General features: G+C 42.1%; 1 long non-coding RNA gene and 1 other non-coding gene across 2 annotated transcripts in view; one reads left to right on the forward strand and one right to left on the reverse strand.

The window, feature by feature from the left end:
- LOC129045875 (uncharacterized) overlaps positions 1-17,584 on the forward strand; it is an 89,094-nt gene that overhangs the window by 25,799 nt on the left and 45,711 nt on the right. The gene's annotated exons all lie outside the window — the stretch shown is intronic.
- LOC123851396 (U6 spliceosomal RNA) lies at positions 12,146-12,254 on the reverse strand. The gene has a single exon (XR_006792573.1). It is a non-coding gene; the product is annotated as a U6 spliceosomal RNA (small nuclear RNA).

Below are 17,584 nucleotides of genomic sequence, written 5' to 3' on the forward strand. Positions count from 1 at the left end.
CCAGGTGTTCCTGTAACACTTCTAGAGTGCCTGATTAGAGCACCTTCATCAACTTTACCTGGGAAGGCAGCTTTTCTGCAAATGTGCAGGATGCAGTGCTGGGCACTGGCACTTTTGTGATCTCCCTTAATTTTCTCTAGGTGTGTATTGTACATTTCCATTTTTCAAGAAAAGGAAACTGAGGCCCATAGAGGTTAGGTTAGCATGTGTCAAAGTGTTAGAGTAAGCAGTTAGTTAGGTTTTTTAAAAAAGATTTTATTTGGGGCACCTGAGTGGCTCAGTCGTTCAGCGTCTGCCTTTGGCTCAGGTCATGATCCCTGGGTCCTGGGATCGAGCCCGGTATCAGGCTTCCTGCTCGGCGGGAAACCTGCTTCTCCTTCTCACACTCCCCCTGCTTGTGTTCCCTCTCTTGTTGTCTCTCTCTGTCAAATAAATAAAATCCTAAAAAAAATTTAAAAAAATAAAAGATTTTATTTATTTATTACACTGACACTGAAAAAAATCTCCAAGGTATATTGTGAAGTGACATAAGCAAGATTCAGAGTATTATGCAAACTTTATGTAAAGGTGTATTTGTGTTTATACACATCTAGAATACCTCTAGAAGGAGATACAAGACACCAAGAACATTGGTTGCCTCTATGAAGGGAAGGGAACCGGGTGGCCAGGGCATGGTGTAGGAGAGGGATGGTTTGAGGTAGGGAAAGACAGTGGTGTTTTGTTATAAAAACCCCTGGTGGCGCACCTGAGTGGCTCAGTTGGTTAAGCGTCTGAATTAGGCTCACCTGCTGAGTGGGGAGTCTGCTTGTCCTTCTCCCTCTGCTCTTCCCCCCCCTCCACTTGTGCTCTCTCTCTCTCTAATTTTATTTATTTATTAGAGAGAGAGAGAGTGGGGAAAGGGAGAGGGAGAGGGAGATGGAGAGAATCTCAGACTCCACACCGAGCACAGAGCCAGATGCAGGGCTCGATCTCACGACCCTGAGATCATGACCTGACCCGAAACCAAGAGTCAGACACTCAAATGTCTGAGCTACCCAGGCACCCCAGTTAGTTAGGTTTTAACAGGATGCCTGAAGGCCAGAAAACGGGGAGTCATGCCTGCTCTGGGAAAGTTCGAGACCTGCCCTGGCATCATTCCAAAAACAACACCACAAGAAGCTGGATCAAACCAGACAGGCCCATGACAAAGAAAGCCAGACACCCTGACCAAGTAAAGGAGAAAAGGCATGTAACCTTCTCCCAAGAAATCCCATCCCCAAGTAATAAATATTCCACCCCTCGTTAACAACTGTAAATACAAGATAGAGACCCAAAACCTCAGGGAGCTCAGCTTCCCCCTGAAGCTCACCTGCTCTCACATCTTGAGAGTGTACTCTCTTTAATAAGCTTTCCCACTTGCACTGCTCAACCACTGTGTCTGATCTTTCCTTGAATTCTTTCTAGCAAGAAGAAAGCCTTTGGTGACGTCCAGGGATGGGCTGGGTGGAGGCCTCAGGGCCTGGGGATCTCCCCAGTCCACCTGGCAATGAAAGAATAACCCAAAGACATATTGTAAATTATTATCGCACTGATTTGCTTGAACACAAAACTCTAATAACAGATTGATTTTATCTAACTATGGATTTATCTATAAGAAAGATGAGAGAGGAAAGAAGGAAAACAACAGCCGTATTTGGAAATGGTGAACATTGTTTTCCTCTTGTGGGGTAAGCTGGCAACCAGCAAAAGGTCAGTTGGGGGTGTTCTGCCCTCGGTCAGCAGACTGGGTCCTCAGGGGGGAAACCAATGTAGATGTTTATGGATTCCCAGAGGACCTTGGGAATTTAATTCCGAGCAAGGTGTGACAGGCTATGTCTGTGCTACATCTGTCACTGTCTTCTCCATCTCAGCTCTGCTAACCCTATACCAGCAACTGTCCCAGAATTTTTCAACTACCCCTCTCAGTCACTCAGCACTCAGCCATGTGGACTATGAGGGCTGCTGGTTCCTTCTGATGCTGCTCATGAGTTAACTGTTGCTTTGGGATCATGGTTATGCAGCAACGTTTAAGAACCTGGACATTAGATGGTGAAGGAGAGTGAAAAGCCTAAGGACAATCACACTAAGGAATGGTGAAATCCACTGCATGTCCAATTTCTTAGTTTGCCTAAGCCCAACCTGGAGAGCAATTCACAAGGATGAGTTTGGTCAATATTAGTTAAGCAAGCAGCTTTTAAGTTAATTGATTGTACCACTTCTCCTAAGGTATTTATTGGGTGCAATAAGATGTGTTGCCCATTGCCCAGACTCCACTTTGGCTGGTGAGCAAATAAAACGTCTATCTGATAAATTTATGCTCATCTATTATACTTGTAATGCTTGAGCTATTTCTTTTGCTGTTTGAGCCAGAATCTGATATAAATTATGGATAACATGATCTAGTTCAGGAACTCCTAGCCAGAGCATAAATCCTTGCCCTAATCAGTGAAATAATGTCTTGGATACCTCCTGGTAAGGGAATACATCAAAATAGTAATAAAACGAGAGCACAGGGAAGTTCAGTTTTGAATGCCTGGAAAGGCTGAATGAGTATACTCAAAGTGTAGGCATATTTTAATATGGCACGCATAGGAAATCCATCTGATTACACCAAAAGAACATCCCACTGCCCTTCATGTACTCATGAGTGCATGCCCTGGAGTTTAAATGCAGTACTTGTAGTTAAAAGGACCTGAAATGGTCCTTTCCGGTGTAGCTCTAAGGTGTCATTTCACTGGTGTCTCTTCCCAACAACCCCAGTCTCCCAAAGACAAATCATGTAAGGGTGTATCTGGGAGTATTCTCTTTGAGAATGCAGCTTGCACCTGTTGAGCATATGATGTTATTTTTGACAATATTTGTTTTATTTAAAGATTTTATTTATTTATTTGACAGAGAGAGAGAGAGCGAGAGAGGGAACACAAGCAGGGGGAGTGGGAGAGGGAGAAGCAGGCTTTCTTGCTGAGGAGGGAGCCCGACGCGGGGCTCGATCCCAGGACCCTGGGATCATGACCTGAGCTGAAGGCAGACATTTAATGACTGAGCCACCCAGGTGCCCCTGTTTTTGACAATATTTGATAAGCTTGAAATGTTAATAAGGTAGAGCCTGATAGAGGAGGAATCATCATAGTCTCGTGGGTCCTCCTGGAATCATTTCATGTGACGGCCTCTAAGGATTAAACTTTTGTGGAAATTGGGATAATTTTGATTTAAAAGATCACTAGTCCATTCAGTTCTGCCAAAATTTTATAGGTCAATATGATCAAGGAAGTTTTTATTTTAATGGATGTACCTTACACAGTTTCTTAAGTATTTCACCTGTAAAGTGAGATTCCCTATCACTGGAGAGTAATGAATATACTATCCAAGTGGTAAAAAACAAAATCTATCTATTATTAGTTTTTGTTTGTTTGTTTTGGCAATATAATATTAGCCTTTTAGTAGGGGAAGACTTCAATACAAGCATAAAACTAACAAACCATTACTAAAGTGTTGTAGGGATGGAAAAACTTTTCCTCTACCCCCTTTTTTTTTTTTTAAGATTTTGTTTATTTATTTGACAGAGAGAGACACAGCGAAAGAGGGAACACAAGCAGGGGGAGTGGGAGAGGGAGAAGCAGGCTTTCTGCCGACCAGGGAACCCGATGTGGGGCTCGATCCCAGGACCCTGGGATCATGACCTGAGCTGAAGGCAGACGCTTAACGACTGAGCCACCCAGGCGCCCCTCCTCTACCCTTTTATGCTCCTTTAGTGGGGCTTGTGAATTAAACTGACAAAAGACAGATGAGCAAGACAAAACACAGGTTTTTTATTTTTATTTTTTAGACAGGGGGAGGGGGGTGGGACAGAGGGAGAGGGAGAAGCAGACTGCTTGCTGAGCAGGGAACCCGAAGAACCCCAGGACCCTGGGATCATGACCTGGGCCAAAGGCAGACACCTAAGTGACTGAGCCACCCGGGTGCCCCAGAGAGAGAGAGAATCTTAAGCAGGCTCCATGCCCAGCATGGAGCCCAGCACAGGGCTCTATCTCACAACATTGAGATCATGACCTGAGCTGAAATCAAGAGTCAGCTGCTTAACCAACGGAGCCACCCAGATGCCCCAACCAGTTCTTTTGTTTTGTTTTGTTTTGTTTGTTACATACACAGTGTACATACATGCAGAAGTGCTCAGTGATAAGTAACTCGGAAGGGTGGTTAGAATTGGGAGGCTTATATACCTTAGTAGGGAAAAGGGTGGGGGGAAAAGGCTCTTATGAGTAGAACAAATAGGTTTCTTAGGAAAGACAAATGGGTTTTAGGAGAACAAATGGGAGCTAAGAAAGTTTGCGATGTTTGTTTATGCAGAGGCAAGTGATCTTTCCCTTTTCTTCATGGCCATCAAACTTCCCTGGAGAGGGGATTTATGGTAGGTTTACTCTTGGTCTCTCTTCTGGGAGTAAATCTGAAGCGGGAATTTATGGAAACCTCATTTACCAGAAGTTGCTGCTTTGAGTCAGATAATGGAAGCTCTAAGAGAACTTCTTTCTACATCTGTTGATTCTCAATTGCCTTCAGCTCAAAATAATTTTTATGCCAGAGTGGCAGATTTTGGGGTGGCATATTCTATTCTCCTTCAGTGTTGTTCAAAATTTTGTGATTTGGGCTGAAGGGTAGCAGAATACGGCACCCTAAAATATGCCTCTTTGGCATGCAAATTATTTTGAGCTGATTTTTTTTTTTTTTAAGAAAAAGAAGACACAGGAGAATCTCTGAAAACAGAGTTGAATTAGCTTTTTTGTAAGGGAAATTTACATTTGTAAGGGAAATCTCCATTTGTAAGGGTGTCTCCCTCTTTGTACCAGGAAGAGAAGGATGATTTATTTTCAAGAAACTCTCATCAATAGAGAATATGCCTGACTTAAATCTGCATAGCATCCTTACTATACTTTTCCTGGTAACCTTCCATAACTGCTCCTCCCCCTCCAACATCTTCCTTTTGTCATTAGCTGAAGATGGTATTTAAGCTGGTGACTTGGGCCATTTGGGGGAGTTTTATTGTTTTTTGGGGGTATCTCCCATGTATACGTGAGGTATACATATTATTAAACTTCTGTTTGTTTTTCTCTTGTTAGTCTGTCTTGTATTACCGGGAGGCCTCCACCAAGAATCTTGAAGGGTAGAGGGAAAATATTTTTCTCTCCTATAGAGCAATTGAATAAAACCCATTTGAAAATGTTAAAAAAAAATTTTTTTTTTTAAGTAGGCTCCACATCCAGCATGGAACCCAATGAGGGGCTTTTACTCACAACCCTGAGATCAAGACCTGAGCTGAGACCAAGAGTCAGCCACTTAACTGATTGAGCCACCCAGGTGCCCCCTTCAAATGGTTTTTGAGGCAAGGGTTCTGAGCTCTGCTTTTCTTTATAGCTTTTCCTGGGTTATGATAATGACAGGGCAAGATTTGGCCACATTTCTGGAGTAAAATTTCCTCACCAATATTTTTTTAAAGTTTGAACCAATTTATCTTTACCATTGTGAATAATTTCACAGAGAATACATTAAACGTCTGGAGATGGTCTCTGGGAACATTAAGCAGCCATCTTGGCAACACAAATGCCCATCATTGTGATGAGGAATAAAAGCAGAAAAATGTTCACTTTCAGCCTGAAAGGTTGACCTATAGGCTGCATAGTTTCGATAAGGATCAAATACATGCTGGTTGCTACATTTTTTTTTTAAGATTTTATTTATTTATTTGACAGATAGATAGAGAGCACAAGTAGGCAGAGAGGCAGGCAGAGGGAGAGGGAGAAGCAGACTCCCCGCTGAGCAGGGAGCCCGACGCGGGGCTCGATCCCAGGACTCCAGGATCATGACCTGAGCAGAAGGCAGTCACTTAACCGACTGAGCCACCCAGGCGCCCCTGGTTGCTACATTCTTAAAGGGTCTCATGACTGCCTGTAAATCTCACCAATAGTTAATATCGAAGTGAATGATAAGCACCAGAGAAATCTTGCAAAAGTAGTTTTAGCAGTAGAAATTTGAAGAAAACATTTATGATCTAATACTCCCTGCACGTCCCCTCCCCTTTGAGCACAAAGCATAAAACCTCCAGCTTCATACAGCAAAAGTGCAGCTCTTTATGCTCACCGGTCCTGTCCCCATGCTACTTAAATAAACTTACTAAGTTGCACCATTAAGACATCTCAAGATTTCTTTCTTGACCGTTGCGCTCAATGATCCCAGAACAATTCTACATACGCCAGTTTTTGAGATGGCCGGTATTTCTTTTCTTCTGAGGGGGAAGATTATCAAATTTGAATGAGCTTTTCAGGATTCATGAAATTACATTGGGCAAGCCCCTTCCCCCTGTCCGACAGTTACCTCTGCTTCATTATAATGTTAAAGTCCCTGCCCTAGAAGTAGCACAAGCTTCATTAACATAGGATGCAGGTGTAGGCATGTTTTCTAAGTATGCCTGCACAATCTTATGCCCACGTTTACATGCTCCAAGAGCCAGTATAAACTGATTTATTGTCTCTGATATAGTTAGGCTAGAGACTTGTGAGTTTTTGCATTCTCTTTGTTCCCTTAAAATCCTTAACTACTGAGCTTTTGCATTTCTTTGTAATTCTGACACCTCCTAGGAAGTTCTGCGAGAAGTGTGCTTGGACAGATAGGGCATAGATCATGGAAAACAGCTAGGGGCCCCAAATGACTTGTTTTATGTCACAAAGCTATATCTAATCTTTTTCTGGAGATCCCTAACTCTTTCTGCTTTCAACAGTCTTAGGATGAGCCCCTGATTTTTGAGCAAGTTTGCTTTCATGGGAGGAGCTTAGCCCAGTTAGAAATGCCTGATTTTGAGCTTGCTATAAGGTCTGCTCAGAGGAAGAAAAGGGCTACTGTCATATGAACCCCAAAGTAGGGGCTCTGGGACATTGACCCTTAGACCATTCATCAGTGGCTGAGGTCTAGCAATAGTACCTAACTGCAAGATAGGTCTTCAGCAGCTGTTTTTTTTGTTGTTGTTTTTGAAGACCAGTGTTCCTTCATCAGAATGAATGCAAGTAAATTAGCAGGCATTGATATCATGATAATATTTACCAAACAATCATTTGGTTGTATTCTTTGTTTTTCAGCAATACCAAATCTATCTAGCATTCTTACAACAAACTGTAGAAATGATCTCTGGAAGTATAGTCTTTATCTAGCATTCTTATAAATGGAGGGGATGCCATATATATAAATACTTCACATATGTGAACTATATCTACCAACACTATATTATACCTTGTCCTACATTTAGCAGAGAATGTTATACACAGGTCCAAACTCTTTTCTATAGACATCTATTTTTATTTTTTTAATTAAAAAAATTTTTTTTTAAGATTTTATTTATTTGCGAGAGAGAGAATGAGAGACAGAGAGCATGAGAGGGAGGAGGGTCAGAGGGAGAAGCAGACTCCCCGCCGAGCAGGGAGCCCGATGCGGGACTCGATCCCGGGACTCCGGGATCATGACCTGAGCCGAAGGCAGTCGCTTAACCAACTGAGCCACCCAGGTGCCCTCTATAGACATCTATTTTTAAAAACTGACCAGCAGCGTAGTGGTTTATTTTATTCGATTTACTCCTTTTCAAAATCTCTTCCCTCAGTTACACTGCAGCTGTTCCTTACTCTTCTGTCATCATGCCTGTTTCTAAGAGCCCACTTTCAGGTCATTGCTTCTAATGTGCCATAGGAAGGGACTAGACAAACAGGCTTGTTAGTAAGTGGTGTGTGTGGGGAGGAATTCCAAATCTGAACGAGGCCCGAGGGCAGTGAAACGGTTCAGCTTTAGAGCATGGGCTTTGTTAATGGATATTTTTGAGATCTATTGCTTTGCTTGGATGTTTCCTGCCTCCCACTTTGTGGAAGTGGCTGTCAGACTGACACCTCAGGACGACATCACCGCAAACATTATTTCCACCAGTCTTGTGCAAGGTACTTGTCTGGGAATATCAAAGAAACACAGGGCTCTCTGGATTCTTGGGAACTCAATCTAATTTGGGATAGTAAATCCTCCTAAGAACAAAGCAACACATTACACATTCATCCCATATCAAGTGATTCAACACTGAAGGAACACCTCATAAAGATTTCCTGGAAAAGATTTGTGTGGAATCAATTTTCTTTAGAGAAAGTGACAGATATGTGTAGGAAAGGAAAAATTTCCCCTTTTTCCTTTCTAGGTTCTTTGCCTGGATTAATAATTAAATTGACGTAAGAGATTAACAGGGAAAAAAAACAATTTCATAAGTATAGGAACTCCATAAAAATATGAGACCCAAAGGGCAGCCAGGTAATTGAGGCTTATATAACATTTTGAGCTAAGGAAAGGGTAGGGATCTGGGATACAAAGGAGAAAAAGGCCATTCACAGGAAGGTGAGAGAAGATGGTTGGAGAGCAACCTTGTTATGTAGATAAGTTACTTAGGTAAAAGGTATCTCTAGTAATAGCTCTCTTCCCGGTACAGGCCCACCATCCAATTGTAAATTTAGGCAGTTGAGGAGGAGGTAAAGAGCTTTTCCTGAATCTGCTGGGTTTTGATTGCCTTCAACTTAAAATAATCCTTATGCCAAAAAGACATATTTTGGGGTGGCAAAATCTCTCTTTCATATGCTTTGGTGAGAGCAGGAGAAGGCTGTTAAAATATAATTTTCAGAGAAAGGTAAAATCATGACTCTCATACAGATCTAAAAGTCAACACATGTTAAGGAATTAATTTTACTCCTATTAAAGAGGACCAGAGCCTTCCAGTAGCTAAAGTAGTAAAACAGACTTTATTCAGGAACTATTGCATTAGGGGAAAAAAAGAGAGCTCAGTATAGAACTGAGCTCAATTCCAAATGCAACAAAGGCAGCTGGGGACTTAGAGCCTAGGAGCAGAATGAGGGGATCAGTGGATGGAAAGTTACTGAGAGGAGACATCAAAAGGGTAGGGAGATTCTTGCTAAATTGAGTTAATAGGATTCTTGCTGAAAGCAGGACAGGATGGGATATCAAGGGTGGGGAGATTCTTGCTAAAATGATTTAGAATTCTTGCTACAAGCGGGCTGTGCAGCACCCCCCTCCCCCGCCAAGGATGTAGGGCCAACATCAAGGCCTCACCGAAAACAGGGCTCAGGGAAGCTTGACCAAAGTTTGGTCAAGGAGAGTGTTTGTCACTTCTATGATATGAGAGAACCAGGTGGATGTTATAATTGGTTCAAGGAAAAGTCAAAACTGTACAGATTTTTTTTTTTCTCTTTTTATTTTTATTTGCATTTATTCTGCAGAACTTACTCCCGGGCCATAAGTTTTTGTTTCTTCAGTTTCTTCTGGGATATCTTTTTCTTCTTCTTTTTTTTTTAAAGATTTTATTTATTTGTTTGAGAGAGAATGAGAGAGAGCACATGAGAGGGGGGAGGGTCAGAGGGAGAAGCAGACTCCCTGCCAAGCAGGGAGCCCGATGCGGGACTCGATCCAGGGACTCCAGGATCATGACCTGAGCCGAAGGCAGTCGCTTAACCAACTGAGCCACCCAGGCGCCCGATTATCTTTTTCTTCTGTGCAACCTCCTCTTCTGGTTTAGGAACAATCTGCTCTTTTTCAGTAAGGATCATCTCAATGTGGCAAGGAGAGCTCATGTATGGGTTAATCCGACCATGAGCCCTGTACGTTCTACGCCGCATCTTGGGGGCTTTGTTCACCTGGATGTGCTCAATGACCAGAGAATCAACATCTAAACCCTTAAGTTCAGCATTACTCTCTGCATTTTTAAGCATGTGCAGTAAAAATTCAGCACTCTTCTTGGGCCACCGACCCTGTGTCCAGCCCCACTGTTTGGCCAAACAAACTCCACCACTGTAGCGACAGAATGGCACACACTGCTTCTGCAAAGTGACGTCTTTCAGATACTTGGTGGCTTTTCGGATATGCATACCCTTGATGGCCTGGGCAGTTTCACGTGTGTTATTTCATAGGGTTTTCTGGGTCAAGCGAATAGCGAACCATTTTCAGAGGTCACCTCAGGCCGCTTAGGGGAAGAGAAAACTGTACAGATTTACATGAAGTAAAGAATGTTGAGACAAGTTGCAAAGGTCCGCAGAAATGGTTTTGCCACAGAGGGAAGGAAGTTAATTAGAATTACTACCGAACAGGACATAATTTACATATCTATCAGCTACCTACAGCTTACAAAGAATTGCAAAGTAGCTCAAAGACAATGAATAGGGCTAGGATCTGATAACCCAGAAGGGCAGGCTACAGACGATATAGAGTTTTCCATTGAAACGCAAATATTTCTCCATAAGGAGCTTCTGGCAAGGTGAATGGAGGGTTAAGAGCAGGAAAGTTAAAAGAGGAGGAATTTAGGAAGAGTAAGGAAGTCACAAAAGGTTAACCCTTTGGTTGGACTTGAAATACGACCTGTAGGAGACGCAGTGGCTTTTTCAGGGTGAAAGGGAAGGTTTAATTTCAGATTCTCTAAATCTTTAATGCATGAAGATCCCATGTATGTGTATTTGATCCTAATGGCTTTAGGATTCCTATGTGCTGATTCTAGCTACTTCTAGTTTCTGTGGCTACAGAACTTTCCACTGAGCCAGGTAGTGTCTCAAGTTGTTCATATGGGGTTTTTGAAAACCTTCGGACAGCTTGGAGCTGTATAGGTGGGGTGGGAAGAGAAAGAAGATGAGAAATTTGGCTTATTTTATTTCTGTATTGGCTTTTATTTTTAAAATAACTCTGTACTCCTTGTAAAGTTTTCCCTCAGAACAGTTTTTCCTCTGCACACTCTCTTTTTCTTCATCACGTTAATGGCTGCAGCTTTGCTCTGGTGAGTCAAAAGGAAGGACCAGATCTTCATGAACCACTTGCTAGAATAGAGGGACCAAATTATATAGGAGGGCCCCTAGGGGGGATAGTAAGGTCAGGAAGAATGGGGATACAGGTAAGCATGGTGAGGGGCAGGGCGTGTGGGAGAGACATGAAAGACGAGAGTTAGGAAGGGCTTATCACAACAAATGGCTTAGTCAGGAAATGGGAGCTAAAATTCCATTTCTGCTAGAACATGCCCACACTAATTTTGCTCAAAAGGTTTTTGGATGCAGCTATAAGGGATGAAGAAGTTTTCCTTGCCCCTCTTAGGGTGCCTGGGTAGGTCTGAAAATTAAACTGACAAAGATTAACAGGAGGAAAGCATACAAATCTGTTTGATACATGTTTTCTGTGTTGTGGGAGCTTTAATGAGGCCTGACCTAACAGACCCGAGTATTTTTATGCTAGGTTTGATAAGGATTAGACAGTTGTAGAGGAACATGATAGACAAGGAGTATGAGGTAAGTGTAGTAAACTGAGGGAAACTTAACAAGGCCTGTTCTTTCAGATTCTTCTCAGCATCCCTGTGTCTTCAGACATAAGGATGCTCCTTTCCTCTGGAGGTAGGCAGGGCACCTCTCACATGAGGGCCTTATGACCCACTTTAGGGCAGAAGGATGAGGGAAGGTGCTTCTGCTGTTTTTTTCATGCTCCTTCAGCTTAAAATATTCAATATGCCAAGATACCATATTTTGGGGTAGTGTGTCTTGATCCCCATCACAGCCAAGCATCTTTATTCCTTTTTTTATTAAAAAACATTTTTTATTATAAAATGGTCCTTATATTTTCTTCTATAAGAGAATTCCCACAGAAACGTTAGGTTTTATAGGATTTGAAGGAATATTTAAGAATATTCACTGAGTCATTTTTCAAATGAGATATAGTTGACATATAACATTGTATATGTTTAAATTGTACAATGTGTGGATTTGATGCATTTATATATAGCAATGCGATTACCACTGTAACATTAGCCAACACCTCTATCATGTCACATAATTATCATTTTTTTGTGGTGACAACATTTAAGATCCAGTCTCTTGGCAATTTTAAGTATATAATACAAGTATTGTTGATTATAATCACTATGCTGTATATTAGATCTCCAGAACTTATTTATCCTACATAACTGCAGCTTTGTACCCTTTGACCGACTTCTCCCCACTTCCCCCACCCCCCAGCCCTAGTAACCACCATTCTACTTTCTGTTCCTATGAGTTTGGCTTTTTAAATTTTTTTTTTTTTTTTTATGGAATGCTTCACGAATTTGCGTGTCATCCTTGCACAGGGGCCATGCTAATCTTCTCTGTATTGTTCCAATTTTTTAGTATATGTGCTGCCGAAGCGAGCACGGCTTTTTAATTTGAATTAATTTGAATTAATTTTTTATATATTTTTAGATTGATTGATTTAATTTGAGAGACCGAGCACACAGAGGAAGAGGGAGAAGCAGACTCCCCACTGAGCAGGGAGCCTAATGCAGGGTTCAATCCCAGGACCCCCAGGATCATGACCTGAGCCAAATCAGACGCTTAACCGACTGAGCCACCTAGGTGCCCTGGCTTTTTAAGATTCCACATATAAGTGAGATCACAGAATATAGTACTTGTTTTTCTCTGTCTGATTTATCTCACTTAGCATAATACCCTCATGGTCCATGTTGTTGCAAATGACAGGCATTTCTTCTTTCTCTTGGCTGAACAATATACCGTTGTGTGTGTGTGTGTATACATATACACACTGTACCTTTTTTATCCATTCATCTATTGATGGGCACTTTGATTCCGTATATTGGTTATTATGAATAATGTTATGAACATTAAAGTGCAGATATCTTTTCAAGATCCTGTTTTCATTTCCTTCAGATATATACCTGGGAGTGGGATTGCTGGATCATACAGTAGTTCAATTTTTAATATTCTGAGGAACCTCCATACTGTTTTTCACAGTGGCTGTACCAATTTAAATTCCCACTAACAATGCACAAGGGTTCCCTTTTGCCACATCCTTGCCAACACTTGGTATCTCTTGTCTTTATGATAGCCATTCTAACAGGTATGAGGTGTGCCATGAGCACCATATGAAGGTGCACACACGAGTTGTGTCTTTCCACAATGTCAGCTTTATTCAATCATAAAGCAAAGTTTAATCACAATTATAAAGCAGGTTCAGGATTCCAAACTCAATGACATTTCACCATGTGATTAAACTGGGCTTCTCAAACAGCACACAGAGCAGGACAGAAGACAAACCACACAATGGACAAGGTAACAGGTGTAGGAAGTTAACGAACCAAATGCAAAGTCAGTCTATGGGCACGCAATTGAGATAAAGCCCCAGTCTGCGACAGCTTTTGGCACTTACTGCTTATGTTCAAGCAGTGAAGGATCTCAGTTCTGTTCGGAGATCAGTTGGTGGCAGTTGCCTTTTTTAAGTGGTCAGACATAGAGGGGTCACGTCTGAAGAGTCTAACAGCTTGCTGCCAGAATCCTTCCCTCTTTAAAGGGATTTAATTGGTTTCGGGTCCCTGCAGACCTCCTCTGGTTCTGCTCGTTATCAGTTCTGGGGTGTCAGCTAATGTTGGTCCCGGCGATACCTCCTAGCTGCAGTACCTTTACTTACTTGCGTCATTGCTCGACACGGGCTCCTGCTTGACACGACAGACTCCATTTTGCTCTCTATTAAGGTGATAGTTCATTGTGGTTTTGATTTGCATTTCCCTGATGACCAGATGTTGAGCCTCTTTTCATGTACCTGTTAGCCATTTGGATAGCTTCCTTGGAAAAACACCTATTCTGTTCTTCTGCCCATTTTTACATTGGATTGTTTGTTTTTGTTATTGAGTTGTATGAGTTCTTTATATATTTTTGATATTAACCTCTTACCAGATACATGGTTTACAAATATTTTCTCCCATATCATAGGTTGCCTGGGTCATTTTTAGTTAGATGACATTTCTCCTTTCTTTTTCATGAGTAGAGCAGGGAAAGCAACATGAAACTCAGATATAAAGCCAGAAGGCTCAAAAGCCACATTTGTGTCTTTGGCTCCATTTAGGCAATGGTCACAGAGGACTCTTCGTATTCAGATGACACCCAACAAAGACTATAGTCAGCTTCAGTTTGAGCTCATAAGTGACAAAGACTCTCTCCTTGACCAAACCTCAGTCAGGCTCCTCTGAGACCTCTTTTCAACTAGGCCTTGTCCTTGGGACCTGTCTTCAGCCTGCCTAGTCCAGTCACAGCAAGAATCCTGCTAAGTCAGTTTAGAGAGAATCCTCTCTTTTTTTAAAAAAAAGATTTTACTTATTTATTTAAAGACTATTTATTTGAGATAGAGAGCATGAGCGAGGGGGGGGGGGCACAGAGCAGAGGGAGAGGGAGAAGCAGGCTCCCTGCTAAGTGGGGAGCCCAACATGGGGCTCAATCCCAGGACCCTGGGATCATGACCTGAGCCAAACGAAGGCAGATGCTTAACCGACTGAGCCACCCAGGCGCCTGTAAAGATTTTAAAGTAATCTCTATACCCAATGTGGGGCTCAAACTTAAAACCCCGTGATCAAGAGTGACATGCTCTACTGACTGAGCCAGCCACATGCCCTGAGAATCCCCACTCTTGATATCTGATCACCCTGGCTTGCCTTCAGTAAGAAGCCTGCTGAGTGGGGCGTCTGGTGGCTCAGTTGTTAAGCGTCTGCCTTTGGCTCAGGTCATGATCCCAGGGTCCTGGGATCGAGCCCGGCGTCGGGCTCCCTGCTTGGTGGGAAGCCTGCTTCTCCCTCTCCCACTCCCCCTGCTTGTGTTCTCTCTCTCGCTGTCTCTCTCTCTCTCTGTCAAATAAATAAATAAAATCTTAAAAAAGTGGCAAATCCTTAAAAAAAAAAAAAAGAATCCTGCTGAGTTAGTTTAGCAAGAATCCCCCTACCCATGATGTTTCCTTTTAGTAATTTTCCATCTACTGACCCCTCATTCTGCTCATTGGTTATAAATCTTCACTTGTCCTTGTTATATTTGGAGTTGAGCCCAATCTCTCCCCTCTGTTGTGATAGTCTTGACACTTGAAGGGGTCCAGAATAAGCTACTGTGGCATAAAAATTATTTTGAGAAGAAGGCATTTGAGTTCCTGAAATCTCTTATCTGCCTAAAAGCAGAGCCTCCCCAGAGAGCTCAGTTGTCATAAATCCCCTTCCTGGGAGCAACCAGGGATGACTGACTCTTATCACTGGAGAGAAGTCTCCACATCATTCCTGAGCAGACACTGTCACAAAACTACCGTATCTTCCATCTGTTCTCCTAAGGGCCTATTTATCTTTCCAACAAGTCATTTGTTTTCCTGTAAGTACCTTTATCCCCTACCCCTTCCTCTATTAATATAAACCCCAAATTTTATTTTTTATTTTATTTTATTTTTTATTTAAAGCTTTTTTTTTTTTTTTAAAGATTTTATTTATTTATTTGACAGAGAGAGAGAGACAGCAAGAGAGGGAACACAGCAAGGGGAGTGGGAAAGGGAGAAGCAGGCTTCCCACGGAGCAGGGAGCCCGATGCGGGGCTCAATCCCAGGACCCTGAGATCATGACCTGAGCCGAAGGCAGACGCTTAACGACTGAGCCACCCAGGCACCCCTATAAGCCCCAAATTTTAAATGCCTCTTTAAGTTATATTTTTCTGCAATGTACAAACAGGAATAAAAATCTGTTTTTACTCTTGCTCATCTGTTGTAGGAGAGGAAAACAAGATCTCTTTCTTCTACCCATCCCAGGGTCATTGGCTGGGGCTCTGCAAATTAGACTGACAAAAGATTAACAAGAGAAAAACAAATAGAAGTTTATTAATGTGTGCATTTTAAATACACATGGGAATACTCACTGATGATTAACTCAAGAGAGCAACACATTTTTAGAGACGTGACAAGATAAAGGAAAAGAAAGGCCTTTGAGTTTCTTTTTCTTTTTTTTAAAGATTTTATTTATTTATTTATTTGAGAGAGAGAGAGAGAGAAATAGCATGAGAGGGGAGAGGGTCAGAGGGAGAAGCAGGCTCCCTGCTGAGCTGGGAGCCCGATGTGGGGCTCCATCCCAGGATCACGACCTGAGCCGAAGGCAGTCACTTAACTAACTGAGCCACCCAGGCGCCCAAGGCCTTTGAGTTTCTAAGGGTGGCAAATTATGGGAAGGTAAACATATGGAAGAACTAATGGAAGATAAGGGCTAGTTAGAAACATTTGGTATGTAGACTTTTCTGGTGCTCTCTCTGGGCTGATTAGTCTAGAGTTGTCTCTGGTGATTAACTTCTGTCCTTCCTGGTGGAGAGGAGAGGGGGAACATCTTTACAAATTCATGTCCTACTTGTAGAAAAACAGAGGGAGGGCAGAGAACTTTTCTTCTATCTGCGTCTTCTCAATTGCCTTCAGCTCAAAATAAATCTTATGCCAAAGTAGCATATTTTGGGGTGGCATATTCTGCTACTATTCACTGTCTTTTGTCAATTTAATTTGTAGGCTCTCAAATACTGAAGATAAGAGAGTAGAGGGAAAGTTTTTCCTCCCTGATATATCTATTGCAATAGTCCTGAATAAAGTCTTCTGTACTATGTTAACAAGCATCAGAATCATTTGTTTTTTTTTTTAACAGAAGGGATTTTAAGAGTCTATAAGTTATTTCCTGCCTCGGCTTCTTCCTTTTCCTTACAAACATCCTTAAGTTATAAAAGCTTATTGTCATCTCTCTGGTATTATGCTACTGAGGGCAGGAGGTCAGTTACATTGGCTAGAGGTCAGTTACAGCTCATTTTATTGAATGAAATTTGGTATTTTTTAAGCTGTCGTTTTTGGTGCATTTTCTTACTGAGCCTTCCCAAACCAGACATCCTAGAGTGTAGAAAAAAACCACTCTCCACCCATTTTCCTTGCTTTTTTTGAGTTAACAACAATGGTACAGAACATGTTTCAAGTTCCAAATAAGTAGTATTTAGTGAGAAATTAAGTGCAGGGCTATTTCCATGCTGGCTTTTTGGGGAATTCCATTTTATGCACGCATTCAAGGGCTTTTTTTTTTTTAAGATTTATTTACTTATTTGAGAGGAGGGGCAGGGCAGAGGGAGAGAGAGAGAGAATCTTTAGCAGACTCCCCACTGATCGCAGAGCCCAATGTGGGGCTTGATCTCTTCTTCCTGAGATCATGACCTGAACTGAAATCAAGAGTCAGACACTTAACCAACTGAGCCACCCAGGCGCCCCTCAAGGGCTATTATTGAGCACCTGTTTGCCAGTCCTTGTGTTAGGCATTGGGAGTAGAGTTGAGGATGAGATCAACATTGTCCTGCCCTTCATAGTACTTATAGTCTACACTCTATTTATTTATTTCAGAGAGAGAGAGCAAGCATGAATGGGGGGGAGGGGCAGAGGGAGAAGCAGACTCCCCGCTGAACAGGGAGCCCAATGCAGGGCTCAATCCCAGGACCCTGGAATCATGACCTGAGCTGAAGGCAGACGCTTAACTGACTGAGCCACCCAGGCACCCCACAGTCTAATCTCTAGACAAATAGAAGCCTGGGCCTCTATTAAGGCCATTTCTCTATGAATAAACATGAATAAAGGTTCTTTTGGCCTTTCTGGAGCTTCCCCTATAGGGAAGACAGACCAAGACCCACAAAGAAATGATTTCATTATATTAGGGTAAAGT

Source organism: Mirounga angustirostris, unplaced genomic scaffold, assembly GCF_029215605.1.
Source record: "Mirounga angustirostris isolate CCGP_5_RB_7025 unplaced genomic scaffold, mMirAng1.0.hap1 SCAF_11, whole genome shotgun sequence".
Lineage (NCBI taxonomy): Eukaryota > Metazoa > Chordata > Mammalia > Carnivora > Phocidae > Mirounga > Mirounga angustirostris.